The sequence below is a fragment of the Neomonachus schauinslandi genome, chromosome 3, assembly GCF_002201575.2.
Source record: "Neomonachus schauinslandi chromosome 3, ASM220157v2, whole genome shotgun sequence".
Classification (NCBI taxonomy): Eukaryota; Metazoa; Chordata; class Mammalia; order Carnivora; family Phocidae; genus Neomonachus; species Neomonachus schauinslandi.
This window is the reverse complement of record NC_058405.1, coordinates 134638334-134662271: the sequence shown is the minus strand read 5'-3', so window position 1 is coordinate 134662271 and position 23938 is coordinate 134638334. Positions and strand designations below refer to the sequence as shown.

Genomic DNA, 23938 nt, shown 5'->3' with positions numbered 1-23938 from the left:
AACCTGTGAGCATGGAATGTCTTTCCATTTGTGTCATGTTCAGTTTCTTTCATCAGTATTTTAAAGTTTTCAGAGGACAGGTCTTTCATCTCCTTGGTTGAGTTTGTTCCTAGGTGTTTTATTATTTTTGGTTGCAGTTGTAAATGGGATTGTTAATTTCTCTTTCTGCTGCTTCATTATTAGGGCATAGAAATATAATGGATTTCTGTATGTTGATTTCATATCCTGAGACCTTAACTGAATTCATTTATCAGTTCTAGTAGTTTTCTGGTGGAGTCTTTTGGTTTTTGAATATATAGTATCATGTCATCTGCACATAGTGAAAGGTTAACTACTTCTTTGCCCATTTGGATGCCTTTGATTCCTTTTTCTTGTCTGATTGCTGTGTCTGGGACTTCCAGGACTATGTTAAGTAAAGGTGGTGAGAGTGGATGTCCTTGTCTCATTCCTGACCTTAGGAGAAAAGCTTTTAGTTTTTCCCTGTCGAGTATGGTGTTGGTTGTGGGTTTTTCATACATGGCCTTTATTGTGTTGAGGTATGTTTGCTCTAAACCTACTTTGTTGAGAGTTTTTATCATGAATGGATGTTGTACTTTGTCAAATGCTTTTTCTGTATCCCTTGAAATGATCATATGGTTTTTATCCTTCCTCTTATTGATGTGATGCATCACATTGATTGGTTTGCAAATACTGAACCACCCTTGCATCCTGAAAATCCCACTTGATCGTGGTGAATGATTTTTTTTTAAGTATTATTGTATTCACTTTGCTAATATTTTGTTGAGGATTTTTGCATCTATATTCATCAGAGATAGTGGCTTGTAGTTTTCTTTTTTTGTGGTGTCTTTAACTGGTTTTGGTATCTGAGTAATGCTGGCCTCATAGAATGAATTTGAAAGCTTTCCTTCCTCTTCTGTTTTTTGGAATAGTTTGAGAAGATGTTCAGTAGAATTCACCTGTGAAGCCATCTGGTTCTGGACTTCTGTTTGTTAAGAGGTTTTTTGTTTGTTTTTAAAGACTATTTATTTGAGAGAGAGAGAGAGAGAGCACGAGCAGGGTGAGGGGCAGAGGGAGAAGCAGACTCCCTGCTGAGCAAAGAGCCCAAAATGGGGCTCAATCCCAGGACTCTGGGATCATGACCTGAGCCGAAGGCAGACCCTTAACCGACTGAGCCATCCAGGCGCCCCTAGGAGGTCTTTGATTACTGATCCAATTTCATTGCTGGTAATCTGTCTGTTCAAGTTTTCTATTTCTTCCTGCTTCAGTTTTGTTACTTTATACGTTTCTAGGAGTTTATCCATTTCTTCTAGGTTGTGCAATTTGTTGGCATATAATTTTTCATAATATTCTCTTATAATCACTTGTATTTCTGTGTTGTCAGTTATTTCTCCTCTTTCATTTCTGATTTTGAGTCCTCGTTCTCATTTGATAAGTCTAGCTAGAGGTTCACCAATTTTGGTGATGTCTAAAGAGAACTAGCTCTGAAGGAAACAGTGTTTCCTTTGTTCCTTTGCTCTAAACCTAAAACTAGCTCATTGATCTATTGTATTATTTTTTTACTTTTTGTATTGTTTCTGCTCTAATCTTATTTCCTTTCTTCTGTTGTTTTCGTGTTCTTTTTCTATCTCCATTAGGTGTACGTTTAGGTTGTTTGAGATTTTTCTTCTTAAGGTAGGCCTATATTGTTATAAACTTCCCTCTTAGGATTGCTTTTGCTGCATCCCGAAGATTTTGGACTGTTGTGTTTTCATCTTTATTTCTCTCTCTCCTTCTCACCCTCCCCCCTCTAATAATATATATTATTTTTTCCTTTTTTAAGTAAGCTCTGTGCCCATCATGGTGCTTGAAATCCCAACCCAGAGATCAAGAGTCACATGCTTTACTGACTGAGCCGGCCAGGCATCCCATGTCTCCATATATTTTTTTGAGTTTCTCTGATTACTTGGTTGACCATTCATTGTTTAGTAGCATGTCATTTAACCTCCATTTATTTGTGCTCTTTACAGGCTTTTCCTTGTGGTTAATTTCTAGTCTCATAGCATTGTGGTCAGAAAAGATGCATGGTATGAATTTGATCTTTTTGAATTTGTTGAGACTAGTTTTCTGGCCTAATATGTGATCTCTTCTGGAGAATGTTCCATGTACACTGGAAAAGAATGTGTATTCTGTTTTAGTGTGGAATATTTTGGATATATCTGTTAAATCTAATGTGTCACTCAAAGCCACTGTTTCCTTGTTGATTTTCTGTTTGGATGATATGTCCATTGATGTTAGGAGGGTGTTAGTCCTCTACTATTATTGTATTACTATTGATTAGTTCTTTTATGTTTATTATTAATTGCTTTATGTATTTGGATGGTCCTGTGTTGGGTGCATATTTACAATTGTTATATATTCTTGTTCCCTTTATGATTATATAGTGCCTTCTTTGTCTCATTACAGTCTTTGTTTTAAAATCTATCCTGTCTGTTATAAGTATTGCTATCCTGGCTTTTTTTTTCTCACATCCATTTGCATGATTAATGTTTTTCCATTGCTTCACTTTCAATTTCCATGTGTCTTTAGATCTGAAGTGAGTCTTGTAGGCTGCAGATAGGGGAGTCTTTTGGAGCACTTAGTCTATTTGCATTAAAAGTAATTATTGATAGGTATGTACTTCCATTTTGTTACTTGTTTTAATATTTTTTTTTGTATGTGAGGTATTTTTTTTTCCCCTAGGCAAAGAACTTTATTAACCTTGTTTCAAACTTTATTCCCAGGCTTCTTCAGCTTAATTAGCTGCAAAGAATGAATTGTGTATAAACAAAAACTGAAAAGAGCTGCAGTGTCCAAGGGGCTTGGGCTTAAAAATATTAGAGATCTAGATTTTATCAGATCAATGAACAAAATTTTAAAAAGCAGTCATAATATAAACTAGCAGCTCCCAGTAACTTCTTCAAGTTTTATCTTCTTCAGAAGTTGACTCAATTCAGTTTGCTTCATTCTTGGAAGCTTCATCAAAATTCTCCACAAGATCTGGAACTTCATCATCATCATCCTCTCTGGTAACAAGTGGTGCTTTTCCATCCACAGATTGTTTGGGCAGAGCGTCAGCCAGTCGTCTTAAACTAGTCAGACTGTCTGCACCAAGTTGGTTTAAGATACTGGGTAGCATTTCTATCAGCTGCTTTGTCTCAGCATGGCCTGTATTGATGAAAGTGTTCGCTGCCAGCGATGCCTGAACTTTGGGGTTGTTAAAGTGGATCACTGTTCCTTGGTTTGTGAACATATTCACTTCTTCAATACCAGAGATATTGTTTACCCCTAACTTCCTTAAGGAGAACTGAAGTTTTTTCCTCTGCTGTAGCCATTCTATGAACCACCTTCTTTCGGGGAGCAGTTCCTTTCCCACCAATGTGCACTTGTGCTTGCAGTTTGGTGAGTTTCTCCTGGTTCATGATCGTTTCTTTCATCTTGTTGGAGCAGAAATGGGACCGCGTGGGGGAATAGGGTTGGCGCTCGGGGGGTCTCGGGCGGACCAGCTGAGATTAGGTGCACACACGCCGGGGCGCAAGATGGCAGTTAGAGGATGTGAGGTCTTTCTTAAACTTTGTTTTCACCCTAATAATTCTATAATTCTGACTAGAGACCAATGTTTTACTTTAACTTCTGATATCTGTTTGATTCTTGGAATCATGGTTTTTAATTTTAGTTTGTAGTTTTCAGTTTTAAAAATATATCTACAGACATATACATTATGAATGTAGTTCATTGGCTTATTTTTGAGGACACTAATGATATTCTCTTTCTTTAATGACAGCCCTCTAAATCTTTATTGATTCTATTTTACAATCTACTACAGCTTTCTTATTCTTTCTCTGAAACCCTAAAAAAATTTTACATGAAGTTTTATGCTCATCCCTCCCTGTAATCCCACTTGAACAATATTAAGTTAGCCCCTCATGATCTCTTGTCCCAATGGCTGGACTAGATTCCTGGTTTTCTCGCATCCAGCCTATTTGCCCCCCTCCCTATACATTCTTCATCCTACCGCCAGAGTGCTTTTTCTAAAATGCAAATTTTATGGTATTGTTCCTTTGCTCTAAACCCCATTGCCTTCAGGATACAACCCAAATTTAGGCCTTTCAACAAATCCTAGTCCAAGAGGCTCCTGTGATATCTTTGGTTGCCATTAAATCACCCCTGTTACACCTGTTGGTGCCTCTTCTACTCCATTGCCTGGTGGTCCTAATTAGCAAGGTCCTTGCTGTTGCAACTTAGATCACCCCATCATCCCCTCAATCACTGGTGCAGATGTTTGGTGACATTTTAAGTATAGATGTTGGTCCTTCTGAAACAGCAAAAGCCTTCCTTCAATTTTTACAATTCTTCCATTCTAAAGGGAGTAGGCCATTCTGAGTTACAAATTGGGAGAAACAAGTTTCACCAGGACCATTTGGAGACTATTAGAGTAGAATCTTTGTGTCCTGTTCCAAAACATCTGTTTGTACCAAAACTCCATCAGTGTTCCAGGAGATACCTAACTTAGCCTGAGTGCTCTATTAGTTATTTCCTTTCACAATGAATGACATTCACTTAAGAGCTAGGGATGCCATTTCTCCAGTTGCTGGATCTCTGTATACCTGGGTCAGATTGACAATTCTGGGTGTTTTCATTTCTTTTTGATGGCCCAGAAAATGAGTATATGTTTGTGGGTATAGAGATTATGTTCCATTGATAGTAAAATTTATTTTTTTGTTTTTAAAAACTGCCATTTTTAAACACTGGTAGAGCAGAAGGGAGCTGTGAAGTATGACATTATGGAGTATTTATAATTCTGTCATATTTACAACAGTAATTTCTTCTCTCTGGAAATCTGGGAGAGGGTGGGGTGGAAATCTGGTTCTCCTCCTCATTCCCACCACCTTTTACTTGACCACATGAGTCCTCACAGAATCAGGACTTCTGGTGTACTCGTTTTTTGTTCTTGTTCTGTTGTGTATTGTAAAATATACACAAAATGTACCATTTGAGCTATTTAGTGTACATATAATTCAGTGGCATTAAATGCATTCGGTGTGGTATAGCTATCACCACTGTCCTTTTCCAGAACTTTTCATCATCTCAAACATAAACTCTGTACCCATTAATTTCCCATCCCCTACTCCCACCCCAGCCCCAGCAACCTCTCTTCTACCTTCTGTCTCTATGAATTTCACTCTTCTAGGTACTTCATACAGATGGAATCCTGTAACATTTGTCCTTTTGTGTCGGGCTTATTTCACTTAACACTTTCAGGGTTCATTCATATAGTATCAGAATTTCATTGCTTTTAAGGCTGAATAAACTGTTACCCAATATGAAATAGATCATTTGGATACCCTATGACTATTAATGAAATGGAATGTGTAATTTTAAAACTCCCCATAAAAGATCTATCCAAGCCCAAAGGAGATTCTACCGAACATTTAAAGAATTAAGACAAACTTAATTAAGCTTAATTAAAACAATTTGTCCTTAATTAGGAGAAAATATTTGCAAACTGCCTATCTGAGAAAGGACTAGTATCTGAAACCTATAAGGAATTCTCAACATTCAACAGTAAAACAAGCAATCCGACTTGAATGTCCACGAAACTCGAAGAGACATTTCACTGAAAAAAATATATAATAAGCACATGAAATGTTTGATATCCTTAGTTATTACGGAAATGAAATTAAAACCACATTCAGATTAGCACTATACATCTATCAGAATGGTTAAAATTAAAAAAAAAAAAAGTGATATCACCCAATGATGGTGAGGATGGAGAGAAACTTGGATCACTCATATATTGCCAGAGGGGATATAAAGTGACACAGCCAGTCTGGAAAACAATTTGGCAGTTTCTTAAGAAACAAAACATGCAAATACCATATGTCCCAGCATTTGCAGTCCTGGGCATGTATTCCAGAGAAATGAAAACTTATGTTCACATAAAAACTACATAAATTTTCATAGCAACTTTATTCATAATAGTGAAAAACTGGGGGAAAAGAATTTACATGTCTTTCAATGGCTGAACGGTTAAACTATAGTATATCCAAACTTTGGAATACTACCTATTATTAAAAAGAAACAAATCACTGATACATACAACCTGCATGAATTATGAGAATTACACTGAGTGGAAAAAGCCAATCCCAAAAGATTACTTGCGGAATTATTCCATTTATATACTTTTTTTTTTTCTTTTTTAGTAATCTCTACCCTCAACGTGGGGCTCAAACTTGACCTCAAGACCAAGAGTCGCATGCTCTACTGACTAAACTAGCCAGGCATCCTGATTTATATACATTCTTGAAGCAACAAAACTATAGAGAAATATTAGTGCTTGCCAGAGATTAAGGAGAGGATGAGGGTTGAGGGAAGTAAGCATGGCTATAAAAAGGCAACATGAGGATTCCTTGTGGTGATAGAAATGTTCTGAATCTTGATTTTTTACCCTGGTGGTTATGTTGTACTATAGTTTTGCAAGAAGTTACCATGGCAGGGAGGGGACTGGGTAATGTGTGCATGGGGTCTCTCTTATTTTTTATAACTGCATGTGAATCTACAATTATCTCGAAAATCAAAGTTTGATTAAAAAATAAAGCTGAGGCGCCTGGGTGGCTCAGTTGGTTAAGCGCCTGACTCGGTTTCAGCTCAGGTTGTGATCTCAGGGTCATAAGATTGAGCCCTGAATTGGGCTCTGTGCTCAGTGCCGAGTCTGCTTGAGATTCTTTTTCTCCCTCTGCCCCTTCCCCCACTTGCATGCACTCTCTAAAATATATAAAATCTTAAAAAAATAAAGCTGTTAAGCATAAAATATACTGAACTGTTATCTATAAAGTCTAAAGATACTGTCCCTAAGACAGTCCAGTTTTTTCAACGATAAAAAAAATCAATTGCCTGAAGGTACAAGAGAGTGACCAAAAGCAATCAGGAACTTCAGAGTTGGAGGAAGGGACTAGCTCTGTGGGGTTTCCCATTTTTGTAACTTTTACCTGAGGGAAGTCCCTACTTTGCACCGGAAAGGCAGGCTAAAACTCCAATAGGAACCTGCGGTCTTACTGGCTTGAAGAACCAGAGTCTGAAGTGGCCACAGCAGCTGGAAATGGACTGAGAATCTCAGAAGAGAGACATAAAGGGATAATCTCGAAATCACACAAATTCTGCCCAAATCTTTGATTCCTAAACTACACATGTGTGAGACAGATCCAAGAAGTTTATCCATGACTAAAAGAACTAAACAGATTTCAGCTGCTGCTAACTGCAGGAGAGTTAGAGTTTGGAGTTTGAAGCAGACCTAGTTAACTTTCTGTTAAACAATCAAGACTCTTTGGAAAAAGAATCCAGAATTTCTACAATGATTATTAATAATGTCTTGAGTAAAATCCAAAATCACTGGATATAGGGAATAAAAGAAAGAAAACATGACTCAGGCATTCAGTATAGACTAACTTCAAGATTCCCCAGATGTTGATGTTGGCAAAGACTGCAAAACTGCTGTTATAACTATGCTCAGGGACGTAAAGGAAAATATCTTGTAATTAATAAACAAGAGATATCAGCAGAAAAATCAAAAGTATTTTGGGGCACCTGGGTGGCTCAGTCGTTAAGCGTCTGCCTTCGGCTCAGGTCATGATCCCAGGGTCCTGGGATCGAGCCCCACATCGGGCTCCCTGCTCGGTGGGAAGCCTGCTTCGCCCTCTCCCACTCCCCCTGCTTGTGTTCCCTCTCTCGCTGTGTCTCTCTCTGTCAAATAAATAAATAAAATCTTTAAAAAAAAAAAAAAATTTTAAAAAAGAACCCAGAGGTGCCTGGGTGGCTCAGTTGGTTAAGTGGCTGCGTTTGGTCAGGTCATGATCCCAGGGTCCTGGGATCGAGCCCCAGGTCAGGCTCCCTGCTCAGTGGGGAGTCTGCTTCTCCCTCTCCCTCTGCCTGCCTCTCTGCCTATTTGTGCTTTTTCTCTGTCTCTCTGTCAAATAAATAAAATCTTTAAAAAAGAACCCAAATGGAAATTCTGCAGCTGGAAAATAACCTAAATAAAATGTCTGATGGATGGACTTAACAGAAAATTGGAGATTATGTAAGAATAAGTGAACATGAAGGTAGATGATTAGGAATTATTTGGTCTGAAGAATAGGGAAGAAAAAAGATTGGAGAGAAAGGAAGAGACTAGAACAGGGACTTAGTGACATGGGACGATATAAAAAATTGTAATATATGAGTAATTGGTGTCTTAAAAGGAAAGCAGAGAATGGGACAAAATATTTGAAGGAATAATAATAGCTAAAAATTTCCCAAACCTATAGATTCAAGAAACTCAATCCCAATAGGATAAATATAAAGAAAGCCACATCTCTGATATTCTTAGTAAATTTTCTGAAGACCAAAGATGAAGAGAAAAACTTTAAAAGAAGTTTTTAAAAATACATTGTATACAGGAGAATACAATACAAATGACCACTGGCTTCTCATCAAAAGTATTTAAGTATTCCAAAATCTGTGTTTTAGTGTAATTCAACTTTAGCATACTACCAGTCAGAAAAAAAGCAGTAGGACACATGTTCATGATACTAGTCCTTAACAGAATTACTGGAAATTTTTTGTTTAGTTCCATTGTTCAAAAGAGATCAAAGAACCAGCTACTACATAGTGGACTGATGAAAACCTACTTACTTAGGAAAATAAAATTGTGCTTTCACTATATAAATATTAACACCCAAGTTGTCCTACCAACCCCTGAAGAGCTAGAGTAGAAAGGACTGGTGGTAGAGTTTAGAAACAGGATCGCTGATTAAATTGGATTATCATCCTGACAGCCTCTTCTAATCCCTAGTCAGTGCTATCTCCCTAGGGGTTTATTTTCTTTCTATTCTTTGGATAACAGAAGTGTTATTTTCAGGTGATATTGACCTGATCCAGGACTAGAATCAGATGACTTAAAAGAAAATTTTATAACTCTCCTCAGGATCAAGATCAATGTAGGAAAAGAGAAAAGCAACAATATATATTTCTGAAATTGAAGTGTCATCAGAGACATTCAAACAAATGAATTTATAGAGGTATTTTAAAGCTACCTTCACAATGGTTGGAAAGAAAGCAAAAATCAAATAAAAAAAACATAAATCAGAAGTGGAATTGAACATATTACACTGATTCTTAAAAAATTTAACAACCTATAAAGATAAAAACATCTCAGGGAACCAAAGATAGAACCTCATAGAATGGCTGTATTCTCAACAACCTTTTACAGTAAAGCTATAAAACCCGATTTTAACAATGGCACTGGATTGAAGGTCTTAAGCCTTTGAATGAATTCTCTAATCTCTATTTCCGGTCCTGACTTCTCTTCCTAACTGTAGACTGGCATTCACCACTGCCTCATGGTTAGAGGAAGTATGTTACTGAACAGTATTTTCCTAACTTCAGCCATTCCAGCACTCTTGCCTCATGTTTTGCTATAACTGTATAACCCTGGTACTATTAGTTTTTATTCATTTTCTGTACATTGACTCACAATTTTGCTTGTATAAAACTTGAAATCATAGCTATAGTTGGAAAAGCAGTATCATTAGCCATCCGTAAAATGATAAATGGATAAAATACAACACCTGATTATTAAATTCTAATTAGATGCTATTGTCTTCCAAAGCTTGAGACCTGTTCTCTTTTGGATAAAAGGTTATCCCCTTACATAATAAGGATTTTTAAAGGATTAAAAGAGACCTGAGAATTCTGGTGTTGATAATGGCAGAGTTGCCAGTATGAGAATAACTGTCCCAGAGATCACAATTATAAACTCTGGACAAAGTGTAGCCAAACTATTTGAAGACTCTGAAGAGGGGACAAAAGCAGGCAGATACTAACGGGAGGCTTTCATACCTTAAGGGAACTACGTGCAATGGATGAGATCCACATTTATCGAGATATTCCCATGTCTAGGCACCATGGGGCCACCAGAACTCAAGCAGAAATCTGCAGTCTTAACTGGCTTGAGGTGTCAGAGCTAAGAAGCTAATGGAGGAACTAAGAGATTGAATACTAAAAAAAAGAAAGAAAGGAAAAAGACTTAACAAGGATGGAAAGAAAAAATAGAGAAACAAAAAATAGTTGAGATGGATAGAAAACAGGAAAATAGAACTGAATTCAACATACCAATAATTACATCAAATGTAGATGAACCTAGCACACTGATTAAAAGGCTAGGATTGCCAGACTGAATTTAAAAAAAGGAAGACCTAACAGTGTGCTATCTAAAAGAGACCCACTTGAAGAGTGGCTATATTAATATGAGGCAAATTAGACTTCAAAATATATTACCAGATATAAGGGCATCTGGGTGGCTCAGTTGGTTAAGCGACTGCCTTCGGCTCAGGTCATGATCCTGGAGTCCCAGGATCGAGTCCCGCATCGGGCTCCCTGCTCGGCGGGGAGCCTGCTTCTCCCTCTGACCCTCCCCCATCTCGTGCTCTCTCTCTCTGTCTCATTCTCTCTCAAATAAATAAAATCTTTAAAAAAAAATACATATTACCAGATATAAGAATATTTTATAATGATAAAGGGATTATCTCACCAGGAAGACCTATCAGTACCAAATGTATACAAACCTAATAGCAAATATCAAAAAAATTTTAAGAAAACTTCGACAAAACTAAAGAAATTCATAATCACATTTGGAGATTTTAACACCCTTATGTCAAAAATTGACAGACCAACATACACACACACACAACCAAATACCAGGATATGAAGAATTTGAAAAACACTATTAAGCAACTTAATTGACATTTATAAAATATTTCATCCAGCAACTGTAGAGTAACGGAATACATGTTCTTTTCAAGTGCAAAATGGAACATTCATCAAGATAAATCTTATTTTAGATCATGAAATAGTCTCAAAAAAAATTTTTTTTTTTTTTAAGATTTTATTTATTTATATGACAGAGAGAGACAGCGAGAACAGGAACACAAGCAGGGGGAGTGGGAGAGGGAGAAGCAGGCTTCCCACCGAGCAGGGAGCCCGATGTGGGACTCGATCCCAGGACCCTGGGATCATGACCTGAGCCGAAGGCAGACGCTTAACGACTGAGCCACCCAGGCGCCCAAAATAGTCTCAAAATTTTTAAATCGCAGTTATGTGTAGTATCTTCGCTGACCACAAGAGGATTAAATTAGAAATGAATAACATCTAGAAGAGCCTCAAATATCCTGAAATTAAACGACACACATCTAGATATTATCCATGAGCCAGAAAAGAAATCATAAGGGAAGAATATTTTGAATTGTATCATAAAGTAGAATATTAAAACAGGCACAATGAAACTGGCAGTAGAAATCAGAACAGTGATTGCCTTTGGCATGTGGGGTAACTGAATGATGGCATGAGGGATGACATGCTCTTACATTAGCAAAGATGTGACTTTATCAGAATGTTTTTGAGGAACAAATGATCTCAACCCTTGGGCAATGGAGTCATTATAGCCTATAACTCCCGATACTGTATCTCCAGCAAAGACTTTTTATCGGAACTCCGCACTCCCATATTAAACTAGCTGTTTGATGTCGTTTTGAATATAACAAACATTATCAGTCATGGATCTGTTGTCTCCCTCCTCAAAATCCATTCATCTTCAGATCTTTCCACCTCAGTAAATCCCATCATCATCTACCTAGTATTGCTAGCTAAAACTCAAGTGTTATTCTTGATTCCTCTCTACCCATTATTTCTCACATCAAATTGCACCAAATACTATAGATTCTACTTCAACAAGTCCATCACCCATCTATCTACTTCTCTCCATCTCCACTGCCATCATTCTAGTCTAAACCACCATCATCTCTGGATACTCCTTTGATTTCCTAAATTTCCTGTAGATACATAGGAGCCAGAGCAGTTTGTTGTTGTTGTTTTTAGACAAGTGACTTAGATTATGTCATTCTTCTGTTTAAAAAGTCCTTCATTAGCTTTCTACTGCTCCAGGTCCTATATGCTCTGGCCTTTGCCTACCTCCTCCAGCTCATCCTATACTAGTGATCCCCTTGCTCAGTGTGATTCCTCCACAAGAACCTCAGACTCATAACCACCTCAAGGCCTTTGCACTTGCTATTCCCTCTGTGTGGAATGATGTTTGTACTCTGATTCCTTCAAGTCTTTTCAGATGTCACCTTCCTAGGCCTTCTATTACATTCAGAGAGGCCTTCCCTAAGCCCTATTATTTTCTATTACAATACCCTATCCCTATTTATTTTCCTTACAGTTCCTCTCAGAAGCTGATGTTTTCATGGTTATTTGATTAAAATATGTTTCATACCCTACTCCCAACACACACATCCTACCTAGAATGTAAACTGTAGGAGAGCAAAGACCCTGTCTGTCTTGTTCATGGCTCTCATCTTAGTACCACGGCTGATGTAGAGATTCAGTATATGTTACCCCCAAACATGCCATTTTGGCATATTATTTTGAATTGAACTGGAAAAACAGCTGGTGCAGAAAGAATACTCACCTTCCTTTGGCCCCCTGAAAACAGGAGATAAATCCCCTAAAAGGTACCCTCCCTGTACTAGAAGAGTAGAAGACATCTCCGGGAATTTAGGGCCAAGATGCTGTATAAACAAACCTTGTTATTTCTTTACCATATTATTACCTCTGGCGCAAACCCCTTTGTCTTGTCAGTTCTTCACAAATCCGGTCACTTCTTTCTGTCTCATATCCTTGTGGGGCTCCCATAAGTATGAATGTAATTAAATTCGTTTTCCTTCTCCCTGTTAATCTGTCTTTTTATTACTGAGTAGTCTCAGCCAAGAACCTAGAAAGGAAGGAAGAAGTTTCCTCCCCCCTACACTGGCATATAGTAAATGCTGAATGAATTAAGAAAAGAATACCTGCATATGCTAGGAAAGCCTATGGAGAGTTTCTTGGTTATACTATTTATTACGTTATTGTTATAATAGTCTCCTTTTTGTTAAAACCTAGCAAGCCTTCTTTTTTAGTGAGAATGAGCCTAGGTTTGTCACTTTGATTTTTCTCAATTGTAAAAAGGAAGAATTAACCCTCATGGCCTGGGAAGGAAAATAAGTCTTTGGCCTTAGCCTTCGTAGGCTCCTATAGAGAGTGGAAGAGAGAAAATGATGAACAAAGAATGAAGGAGCAATGTGAAGAGACTGAATCATCTCCCTGCTTCCTATCGCTCCTCCACCCACCCACCCACCCAGCTTCTTCCTGGCAAGCTACTGGTTTTTTTTTTTTTATTATTATTCTTATGTTAATCCCCATACATTACATCATTAGTTTTAGATGAAGTGTTCCATGATTCATGGTTTGTGCATAACACCCAGTGCTCCATGCAGAATATGCCCTCTTTAATGCCCATCACCAGGCTAACCCAACCTCCCACCCCCCTCCCCTCTAGAACCCTCAGTTTGTTTTTCAGAGTCCATCGTCCCTCATGGTTCGTCTCCCCCTCCGATTTCCCCCCCTTCATTCCTACCCTCCTGCTACCTTCTTCTTCTTTTTTTTTTTTCTTAACATATATTGCATTATTTGTTTCAGAGGTACAGATCTGAGATTCAACAGTCTTGCACAATTCACAGCGCTTACCAGAGCACATACCCTCCCCAGTGTCTATCACCCAGTCACCCCATCCTTCCCACCCCACCCCCCACTCCAGCAACCCTCAGTTTGTTTCCTGAGATTAAGAATTCCTCATATCAGTGAGGTCATATGATACATGTCAAGCTACTGTTTTTAATACACACACAACCATATAGTTGCCCTATTTGCAATTCCTCAATGACTCTCCTGAACAAAAATTCAATAATTTCAATCCAGCCCTGTTACCTATTGGTCTTTATTTCTTTGGCCTCTCCAATGACTCAGGTGTTTCTCATTTCTTCTTAAATCTCCAGGATCCACCATTTGTTCTATCACTTGGTATTCTTTTTTTCCCTTTCCCAACACTGGCTATGGAATGGATCACATTTCCCCAGGAACCCATACAGGCCCAAGTTTACAGGCAGTCTTCCTGTTTCCACTCTAAAAATGTTCTTGGGGTTTTTTTTTTTTTTTTTTTTAAAGATTTTATTTATTTATTTGAGACAGAGAGAATGAGAGAGAGAGAGCACATGAGAGGGGGGAGGGTCAGAGGCAGAAGCAGGCTCCCTGCCGAGCAGGGAGTCTGATGTGGGACTCGATCCCGGGACTCCAGGATCACGACCTGAGCTGAAGGCAGTCACTTAACCAACTGAGCCACCCAGGCTCCCGTTCTTGGGGGTTTTGATCTAGGTGTTCTCCTCTATCTACACACACTAGTGTTTGATCACATACAACATTCCTCTCTCCTTTCTCGTTCTTACCCTACTCACCCCTTTTTGGGCCAAGTCTTTAGAGATAGGGTGTCTTTCTCTTTAGAAGAAAGGCTGATAATTCTAGAGGCAGAGTGAGAGTGAACGAAATCTAAGAGAGGTATATTTGTTTATACCCTTTCTCCCTACAAGCTGGGCTGCCCTGGAATTGCAAAGCATCCGTCTTAGTAGTGCACCTAATAGACTACAGCCCAGCATGGAATACCTCCTCTTGACCTCCTGCTGTCTTCACTTAGTCTCAGGCTAACTTCTTTTCTCAGAAATTAGGCCAGAAATAGCAGCCAATGAGAAATAGATTTGCTTTGTCTTAAGTGGTTTATTTGCATTTTGAGGACTTCCTTCCTAGGAAATACCTGTCTCAAAGAGCTTTTGCCTCATAGAAGAATGACCTCTGAGGGGTCATTTTCTATCTTTCTAGACTTAGTTAGGTGTTCCTTTTCTGAGTTCCCATCAAGACTATTTCATATCTTAAGACGGTTCTCACCCATCATTAAGATGCTTGAGAATAGGGACTTACCATTCCTGATACCTACTACAAGAATGACAAAGGGAGCTTCATTTTTCAGTACAAACTGATGGATTGGTAGTGATTGCCTGGAACATTGAGAATGACCATGATCCTGGGGAAGTAGGGCAGAACAGTAGCCCCTCAACTCTGGCTTAATATGAAAGAATTAATGAATTAATGGTCACAATAGTATATCAGCATTCTCTTTGTGAGCCTTCATCCTGGCTAATAGATGTCTAAGTGTCTTGTGTACCAATAACAACCCTATGGACCTCAGGCTTTTCTATGGGAACTCTGATTACCCTCCAGCTCTTATAGAAATGAATCTTAGTGCAGCACTCAGCACCTGTAACTTCTGACAGGGCTGACCCCTCATCATGACCACCTGGCCAATTTCAGGGCTCCAGATGACACCCTACATCTTCCCACCCTTCACCTACCATAAACAATAAAGCATACAAATTCTAGTTCTTGATGGCTGATTTCAGTTCATTGGTCTCCAGCTTTGATGCCAAAGCCTTTTGAGGTTCCCCCCACACCTGCCTTCAATTCCACTATCTGCTTCCATGGCTCTCATTTACCAGCCTCCAGGTGACCCAGGATTTGCCATTATCCTCAGGAATTTTAGTGCTAGGCAAATGACGCATCTAACAGCTTACCACCAGACTCCCTATACCTAGTTCTAATGGTCCCCAAATTCTTCTCATACCTCAAAACCATTCCATTTGCCAAATGATCAACCTAATGGCATGACTCAAGAACTGTCTCCTGTTCTGTCTCTTGCTTGCTCAGGTGCTTACTTGTACAAGGCCTTCTTTATATTTTACCAAAAGCTGCTGTCCTTTTGACAGCTCTTTTCTTGCACTCGGGCACGGTGGTCATCATGCTTAGACCTTTCCTGTCTGACCTAGACCTCATGGTCCATTGCTTCAGTCTCTTGCTCACCACCAGCCTCAGCTCCTTCCCTGCTTGTGCTACTGCCCTACTAAATCTATAGGCCTTCTCGAATGAGATCTTGCCATTTGCAATGACGTGGATGGAACTGGAGGGTGTTATGTTGAGTGAAATAAGTCAAACAGAGAAAGACATGTATCATATGACCTCACTGATATGAGGAATTCTTAATCGCAGGAAACAAACTGAGGGTTGCTGGAGTGGGGGGTGGGGTGGGAGGGATGGGGTGACTGGGTGATAGACACTGGGGAGGGTATGTGCTCTGGTAAGCGCTGTGAATTGTGCAAGACTGTTGAATCTCAGATCTGTACCTCTGAAACAAATAATGCAATATATGTTAAGAAAAAAAAAAAAGAAGAAGAAGAAGAGGGTAGCAGGAGGGGAAGAATGAAGGGGGGGAAATCGGAGGGGTAGACAAACCATGAGAGACGATGGACTCTGAAAAACAAACTGAGGGTTCTAGAGGGGAGGGGGGTGGGAGGTTGGGTTAGCCTGGTGATGGGTATTGAGGAGGGCACATTCTGCATGGAGCACTGGGTGTTATGCACAAACCATGAATCATGGAACACTACATCTAAAACTAATGATGCAATGTATGGGGATAATATAAGAATAAAAAAATTTTTTAAATAAAATAAACCCAAAAGCCAAAAAAAAAATCTATAGGCCTTCTCTGGCAGCTGAGCATTGTTGTAAAACCTCATATGATGAAAAAACAAAGACTTCATTTGATGATGAGGACTGATAGCATTCTGAATTTATGATGTATAGTTTAAGATGGATTCTCAGTGCTGCTGGTTAATGCTTTATAGGGTTCCATGTCAGTTCCTTCATTAAATCCCACCAAGGCTAACCCAAACCATTTATCCCTTTCATCACACTACTCATGCTACACTTAACTCCTTTTTTGGCTCAGGATTATACCTCCTATTTCAGTCAGAAATAAAGACGAACTTTCTTGACTGGTTTCCACCTAATAAACACTGCTCATTTATTCTTAATCTCCCTCCTTCTCTTGTTCAAGACTATTTTCCTCTGTGTTTTTTTTTTTTTTTTAAGATTTATTTATTGGGGCACCTGGGTGGCTCAGTTGGTTAGGCGACTGCCTTCGGCTCAGGTCATGATCCTGGAGTCCCTGGATCGAGTCCCGCATCGGGCTCCCTGCTTGGCAGGGAGTCTGCTTCTCCCTCTGACCCTCCCCTCTCATGCTCTCTCTCTCTCTCTCAAATAAATAAATAAAATCTTAAAAAAAAAAAAAAAAAAGATTTATTTATTTTAGTGGGAGAGGGGCAGAGAGAGAGGGAGAGAAGCAGACTCCCTGTTGAGCGTGGAGCCCAGTGAGGGGCTTGATGCGGGGCTCCATCTCATGACCCTGAGATCATGACCTGAGCTGAAACTAAAAGTCAGATGCTTAACTGACTGCACCACCCAGGAGCCCCACTCTGTGGTTTAGATCAATATTCTCCAGGTGTGACTGTAGATTTAGCAAAGGTCTTGGAACTTGTTAAAAATGAAAGTTATCAGCCCACCCAGACCTACTGAATTATTCCCTTTAGGGATGGCAGGGTATTTAACAAGCCCTCCAGGTTACTCTGGGGCAACCAAAGTTTGAGGATCATGGGTGTAGACTTCTTCTGAGGATTTGCTTGTTCTTTCATCTATCTGCATTCTCTCTTTTTTCAAATAATATTTCCCTTTATGGGAATTTATTCTAAGGAAATAATCTAAAATGAGAGCATGTTTGGGGCACCTGGGTGGCTCAGTCAGTTAAGCTCTGCCTTTCACTCAGGTCATGATCCTGTGGTCTTGGGATCGAGCCCTACATCAGGCTCCCTCTTCAGGAGGGGGCCTGCTTCTCCTTTTCCCTTTGCCCCTCCTCCTGCTGGTGCTCGCTTGCATGCTCTCTTTCAAATAAATAAATAAAATCTTTAAGGAAAAAAGAGTAAGAATAGATATTAACTCTTCTTTCAGTGTTTGGTAGAATGCACCTGTGAAGCCATCTGGTTCTGGACTTTTCTTGGGAATTTTTTGACTACTGATTCAGTTTCATTGCTGGTAAGCAATCTGTTTAAATTTTCTATTTCTTCCTGCTTCAGTTTTGGGAAGACAGATGTTTCTAGAAATTTATCCATTTCTTCTAGGTTGCCCAGTTTATTGGCATATAATTTTTTGTAATATTCTCTTAATATTGTTTGCATTTCTATGGTGGCAGTTAATTCTCCTTTTTCAATGGTGATTTTGTTTGAGTCCTTGCTCTTTCTCTCTCTCTTTTCTCTCTCTCTCTCTTTTTTGGATGAATCTAGCTAGAGCTTTATCAATTTTGGTCATCTTTTTAAAGAACCAGCTCCTGATTTCATTCGTCTGTTCTGTTGTTTTTTAGTCTCTATATTGTTTATTTCTGCTCTAATCTTTATTATTTCCTGTCTTCTGCTGGTTTGGGGTTTTGTTCTTTTTCTAGCTCCTTTTGGTGTAAGATTGGGTTGTTTATTTGAGATTTGTCTTAGTTCTTGAGCTAGGCCTGTGTTGCTATAAACTACTTTCTTAGAACCACTTTTGCTGCATGCCAAACGTTCTGGACCAGTATGTTTTCAATTTCATTTGTCTCCATATATTATTTGATTTCTTCTTTGATTTCTTGTTTGACCCATTTATTATTTAGTAGCATGTTATTTAACCTCCAGGTATTTGTACTCTTTCCAGATTTTTTCTTGTTGGTCATTTCTAGTTTTAGCATTGTGGTCAGAAAAAATGCATGGTAGGACTTCGATCTTTTCAAATTTGTTGAGACTTGTTTTCTGGCCTCATATGTGACCTATTCTGGAAAATGTTCCATATGTACTTGCAAAGAATATGTGTTCTATTGTTTTAGGATGGAATTTTCTGAATAAATCTGTTAAATCCATCTGATCCAAAGAGTCATTAAAGTCAGTGTTTCTTGGGCGCCTGGGTGGCTCAGTTGGTTAAGTGACTGCCTTCGGCTCAGGTCATGATCCTGGAGTCCCTGGATCGAGTCCCGCATCGGGCTCCCTGCTCGGCAGGGAGTCTGCTTCTCCCTCTGACCCTCCCCCCTCTCATGTACTCGCTCGCTCTCATTCTCTCTCTCTCAAATAAATAATAAAACCTAAAAAAAAAAAAAAAAGTCAGTGTTTCTTTTCGGATTTTCTGTTTGGATGATATGTCCATTGATGTAAGTGGGGTGTTAAGGTCCCCTACTATTTTGTATTACCATTGATTACTTCCTTTATTTTTATTATTTACTGCTTTATGTATTTGGGTGCTCTTATGTTGCATACATAAATATTTACAATTATTTTATCTTTTTGTTGGATTGTCCCTTTTATGATTAGTGTCCTTTTTCTCTTGTTTTAAAGTCTTTTTTTAAAAAAATATTTATTTATTTGACAGAGAGATAGACAGAAGAACACAAGCAGAGGGAATGGCAGAGGGAGAGGGAGAAGCAGGCTCTGCACTGTGCAGGGAGCCTGATGCGGAACTTGATCCCAGGACTCTGGGATCGTGACCTGAGCCAAGGGCAGACCCTTAACCATCTGAGCCACCCAGGCGCTCTCCTGTTTTAAAGTCTTTTACAGTCTTGTTTTAAAGTCTATTTTGTCTGGTAGAAGGATTGCTATCCTAGCTTTCTTTTCATACCCATTTCCATGAGAAATGTTTTTCCATCCCCTCACTTTCAATCTGCACGTGTCTTTAGATCTGAAATGAGTCTCTTGCTGGTAACATGTAAATGGGTTTTGGTTTTTTTATCCATTCTGTCACCCTGTGTCTTGATTGGAGGATTTAATCCATTTGCATTCAAAGTAATTATTGATAGATATGTATTTATTGCCATTTTGTTACTTGTTTTATGGTTGTATTTGTAGTTCTTCTGTTTCTTTCTTCCCTTGCTCACTTCCATGATAACTTGACTTTCTTCAGTGATATAATTGGATTCCTTTCTCTTTACTTTTTGCATCTATTAGTGGCTTTTGGTTTGGGCTTTTCGTTATATAACACCTTCTGCATGTAGCAGTCTATATTAAGTTGATGGTTACTTAAGCTTGAATCTATTCTTTGCAACCTCCCCACCTCCCTTTTATAGGGATTTGGTAGCATACTTTACATACTTTTATTTTGTGAGTCCCTTGACTGTTTTTTAAAGATACACTTATTTTTACTGCTTTTGTGCTTTTATTACTCTTACTTATGGTGTCTCCTTTCCACTCAACAAGTTCCCTTTAACATTTCTTGTAGGACTGGTTTAGCAGTCATGAATTCCTTTAACTTTTGTTTGGGAAACTTTTGAGCTCTCCTTCTATTCTAAATGATAGCTTTGCTGGATAGAGTGTTCTTGGATGTGGATGTTTTCCTTTCAGCATTCTGAATATATCATGCCACTCTCTTACAGCCTGCAAAGTTTCTGCTGCAAAATCAGCTCATAGCCTTATGGGGTTTCTTTTGCATGTAACTGTTTTCTTTTGCTGCTTTTAAAATTGTCTTTTTACTACTTTTTGCCATTTTAATTTCTATGTGTCTTAGTATGGACTTTGGTTGATTTTGTTGGGGGATCTCTGTCCTCCTGGATATGAGTTTCTCTTTATTTCTCCAGATTTGGCAAGTTTTCAGTTATTATTTCTTCAAATAAATTTTCTGCTCCCTTTTCTTTCTTTTCCATCTGGGATCCCTATAATGTGAATGTAATTACACTTGATAGTGTCACTGAATTCCCTAAGTCTGTTCTCATTTTGCGTAATTTTTTTTTCTCTCACTGCTCAGCTTGATTACCTGCCATTATTCCATCATCCAGGTTGCTGATTTGCTCTTCTGTTTCCCCTAGTTGGCTATTTATTCCATCTAGTGTATTTTAAATTTCATATTTTGTGTTCTTAATCTCTGATTCTTTTTTTAATCTCTTCTTTAAGGGTCTCACTAATGTTCTCTATTCTCAAGTCCAGTGAGTATCTTTACAATCATTACTTTAAATTCTCTATTGGTCATATTACTTATTTCTGTTTCTCTTAGATCTCTTGCTGTGGTTTTTTTCCTCTTCTTTCATCTGGAACATATTCTTCTGTCTCCTCATTTTATCTGTCTGTTTCTGTTTCTGTGTGTTAGGAAAATCGGCTATGTCTCCTGCATGAAGAAGAGGTTCTCTAGTGCCCTGCAGTGCAGTGTTCCCTGTTTACCAGCACCTGGTGCTTCAGGGGTGTCTCTTGTGCATGTCGCATACACCCTGCTATTGTGGCCAAGCAGCTTTTTCCTTCAGTCCAGTTGTGTACGGAGACTCTTTGCCTGTTGTAGCCAGGGTTTGGTCTGTGTGGTGTTACTGGACCAGTCTGAGGTTGCTTTGGGCTTGAGTTGAGTCAGATGAGGTGTTTGCCAGAGATGTAGTAGCACCAAATTGCAGGATGCTTTCCCTGTGTTGTCCCCTGAGGAGCTTTCATTGGTGGCCAGGAGTTGCAATCAGACGATAGATGTCTGCCTCCAACCCAGTGCTGGGTCTGAATTCTGAGTGGTGTGTGTGGTTATCTTCCCCTCTTTCCGGGTCACGAGTCACTTTGGAGTGGTGCTGGTCCCTGTCTGGGCTGCTTGCACACTGCCCGGCTGTGGCCCCTTTTGAATGGGCTCCATCTGAGGGAATATTGGAGGGGGTGGGTATGAAAAGTGTGTGGGGATAGGGCAGGCAGTTTTAGTAAGGTTTGTACACCGGTCCTTTGTGAGAGGGGACCTACTGTTGCCAGGACCAAGGCCCCACAAAGTGTGTGGGTCAGGAGACAATGTGTTAGCAAGGTTTGCAATGGTCTTCTTGGGGAGGGGGACCCACAGCACCGGGACTAAGGCAAGCCTGACTGGAAAGGGCAGATCCATGAAGCCCAGGGCAGGGCTTGGTGTAAAGAAGTTAGGTAGTACATGTAGGCACAGGGCTAGTTCCCGCAGGTGGCTATGTTTTTATGCTGGGGTGTCGGGGAGGGAAATGGCACCTCCCTGTTCCTTTGTTCCTGGAAGAGTCCCCCTAGAGATCTCTGTCTCTCCAGGACATGCCCTGAGATTAGTAAATAACTCTCCCTACCATATATCCCAGACATTTTTCAAACTGCTGCTTCTATGGTGTACCTCTGCAGACTATTTGTTGTGTTCTCTGTAAGGATGAGGACACAGTTTCCTCTTGCCGTCCTGGCTCTCCCAGAGCTGAGCCCACTGATTTTTAACATTCCAGGTTTTCAGTCCTGCTGGTTGTAGGAACTCACGAAGTTTGGCCCGTCTGGTGTTCAAAGCCAAAAGTTATGGGGATTCATCCTCCCCTGTATGATAGTCTTTTTCTCTCCCTGCTCCACACCCGCAGTTCCTCCCTCCCATGGACAGCCCCACGGGTCTGCTTAGCTCCCCAGCAGGTCTCGGCTCTTCCTACCCTATTCATGTGGCCTCTGCTCTACATTTACTTGTGGAGTTTTTCTGCCAGTCTTCAGGTCGTCTTCTGGGTCATTTACACTGATGCGGGTGTTATTTAGTAGTGTCTGTGGGACGAGGTGAGGTTAGGGTCCTCCTACTCTGTCATCTTCCCAGCAATCTCTGGTCAAAACATTTTGAAAGCCACTGCTCTGTAGTGAGAACACAGGTGACAAGCTACACTCAGTTTTTCAGAGCTTCCTATCAGTTTTTCTTCCTCAGTCTAAAAGATGGCGTTGGAGGAAAGCATGTAAAATGATAGAGACAGACAACTAACAAAAAATAGAGGAAACTTGGTGAAAACAGAGACTCTACATGGAAAAATAAACATTAACAGGAAAAGACTACATTAATATTCTTAAAGGGATGAGGAGATATTAAATGAGGACAGAGTGAACACTCAGAGAACAAGAAAAGGAGAGCTTTCAGAATAAAAAATAAAATTGCAGAAATGGAAACCTTAATATAGGTGTTGGAAGATAGATTTGAGGAAGCCTTGTTTACCTTTGTATCTCTTTCTAGAACCTCATTCTGCATAAATCAAATAATAATTAAAGATCTGTTAAATGACCGAGTAAACTAATGACTATAGAGCACCGAGAGGTTAAGTGATTTGCCCCAGGTCACACAGGTAGTTTGCAGTGCTAGTATTATAAACCAGATCACCTGGCTAATAAATCTTTCTACCACACCAGAAAAATGCAGTAAATACATAAGTATTTAAATATATTTTATTTGGGGGCAGCTGGCTGGCTCAGTCAGGAGAGTGTGTGACTCTTGTTCTTGGGGCCATGATGAGTTCAAGCCCCATGTTGGCTGTAGAGATTACGGAAAAAAAAAAAAAATTTAAATATATTTTGTTCTGGGGCGCCTGGGTGGCTCAGTTGGTTAAGTGACTGCCTTCGGCTCAGGTCATGATCCCAGGGTCCTGGGATCGAGCCCTGCATCGGGCTCCCTGCTTGGCTGGAAGCCTGCTTCTCCCTCTCCCACTCCCCCTGCTTGTGTTCTCTCTCACGCTGTCTCTCTCTCTTTCTCTCTGTCAATTAAATAAATAACTAAAAAAAAAAAAAATCTTAAAAAAAAATTTTTGTTTTATGAGGCACATGTTTTGTTTGCCTGTTGACATGTGGAAAGAAGGAGTAGGCTGAGCTGGTGTGACATTTGAACACTGGTGTTTTTATCCAGTTGAGTTGAGAGTATCAGCTTCTCTGTGCCTATTACTTTTGTGGAGTTACTAGAAGTTCAAAGGACATTATCAATGACCCTAATAAGGAGAGAGCTGAATAGTGAGAAAAGACCAATCTATGGAAACAATTAGACCATTTTAACACTTTATTACATAGTCTCATTAAAATAGTAATAGAATGTAAACATCAGACTGTCAGTAGTATAGGAATTTTGAGAAAGGAAAATCAAACTCTATGTGAGCCTGGATCCTCAGAGGAGGCCAGAAAATCACTTGGGAGGTATTTCCTGCCTGATAATCTCCCTAGCAGAGAGCTGGTGGGTATTGTGCTGCCCCTGCAGTCTTTAGCTTAACCACTCTGGTGCTTTCTGGCTGGGCCTACCATTGGGCCAATTCTGTTTTTCCACACCAGATGTTTACACCTGGTTAAATACAATCTTCACAGACTGTTACTAACTTTAGACATAAAAAACTACA

The 23938-nt window shown here is 39.5% G+C and overlaps 1 pseudogene; it reads right to left on the bottom strand.

Moving 5' to 3' along the window:
* Positions 1–2968: 2968 nt before the first annotated feature.
* LOC110592245 lies at positions 2969–3452 on the bottom strand (annotated as a pseudogene).
* Between the last annotated feature and the right edge of the window lie 20486 nt (positions 3453–23938).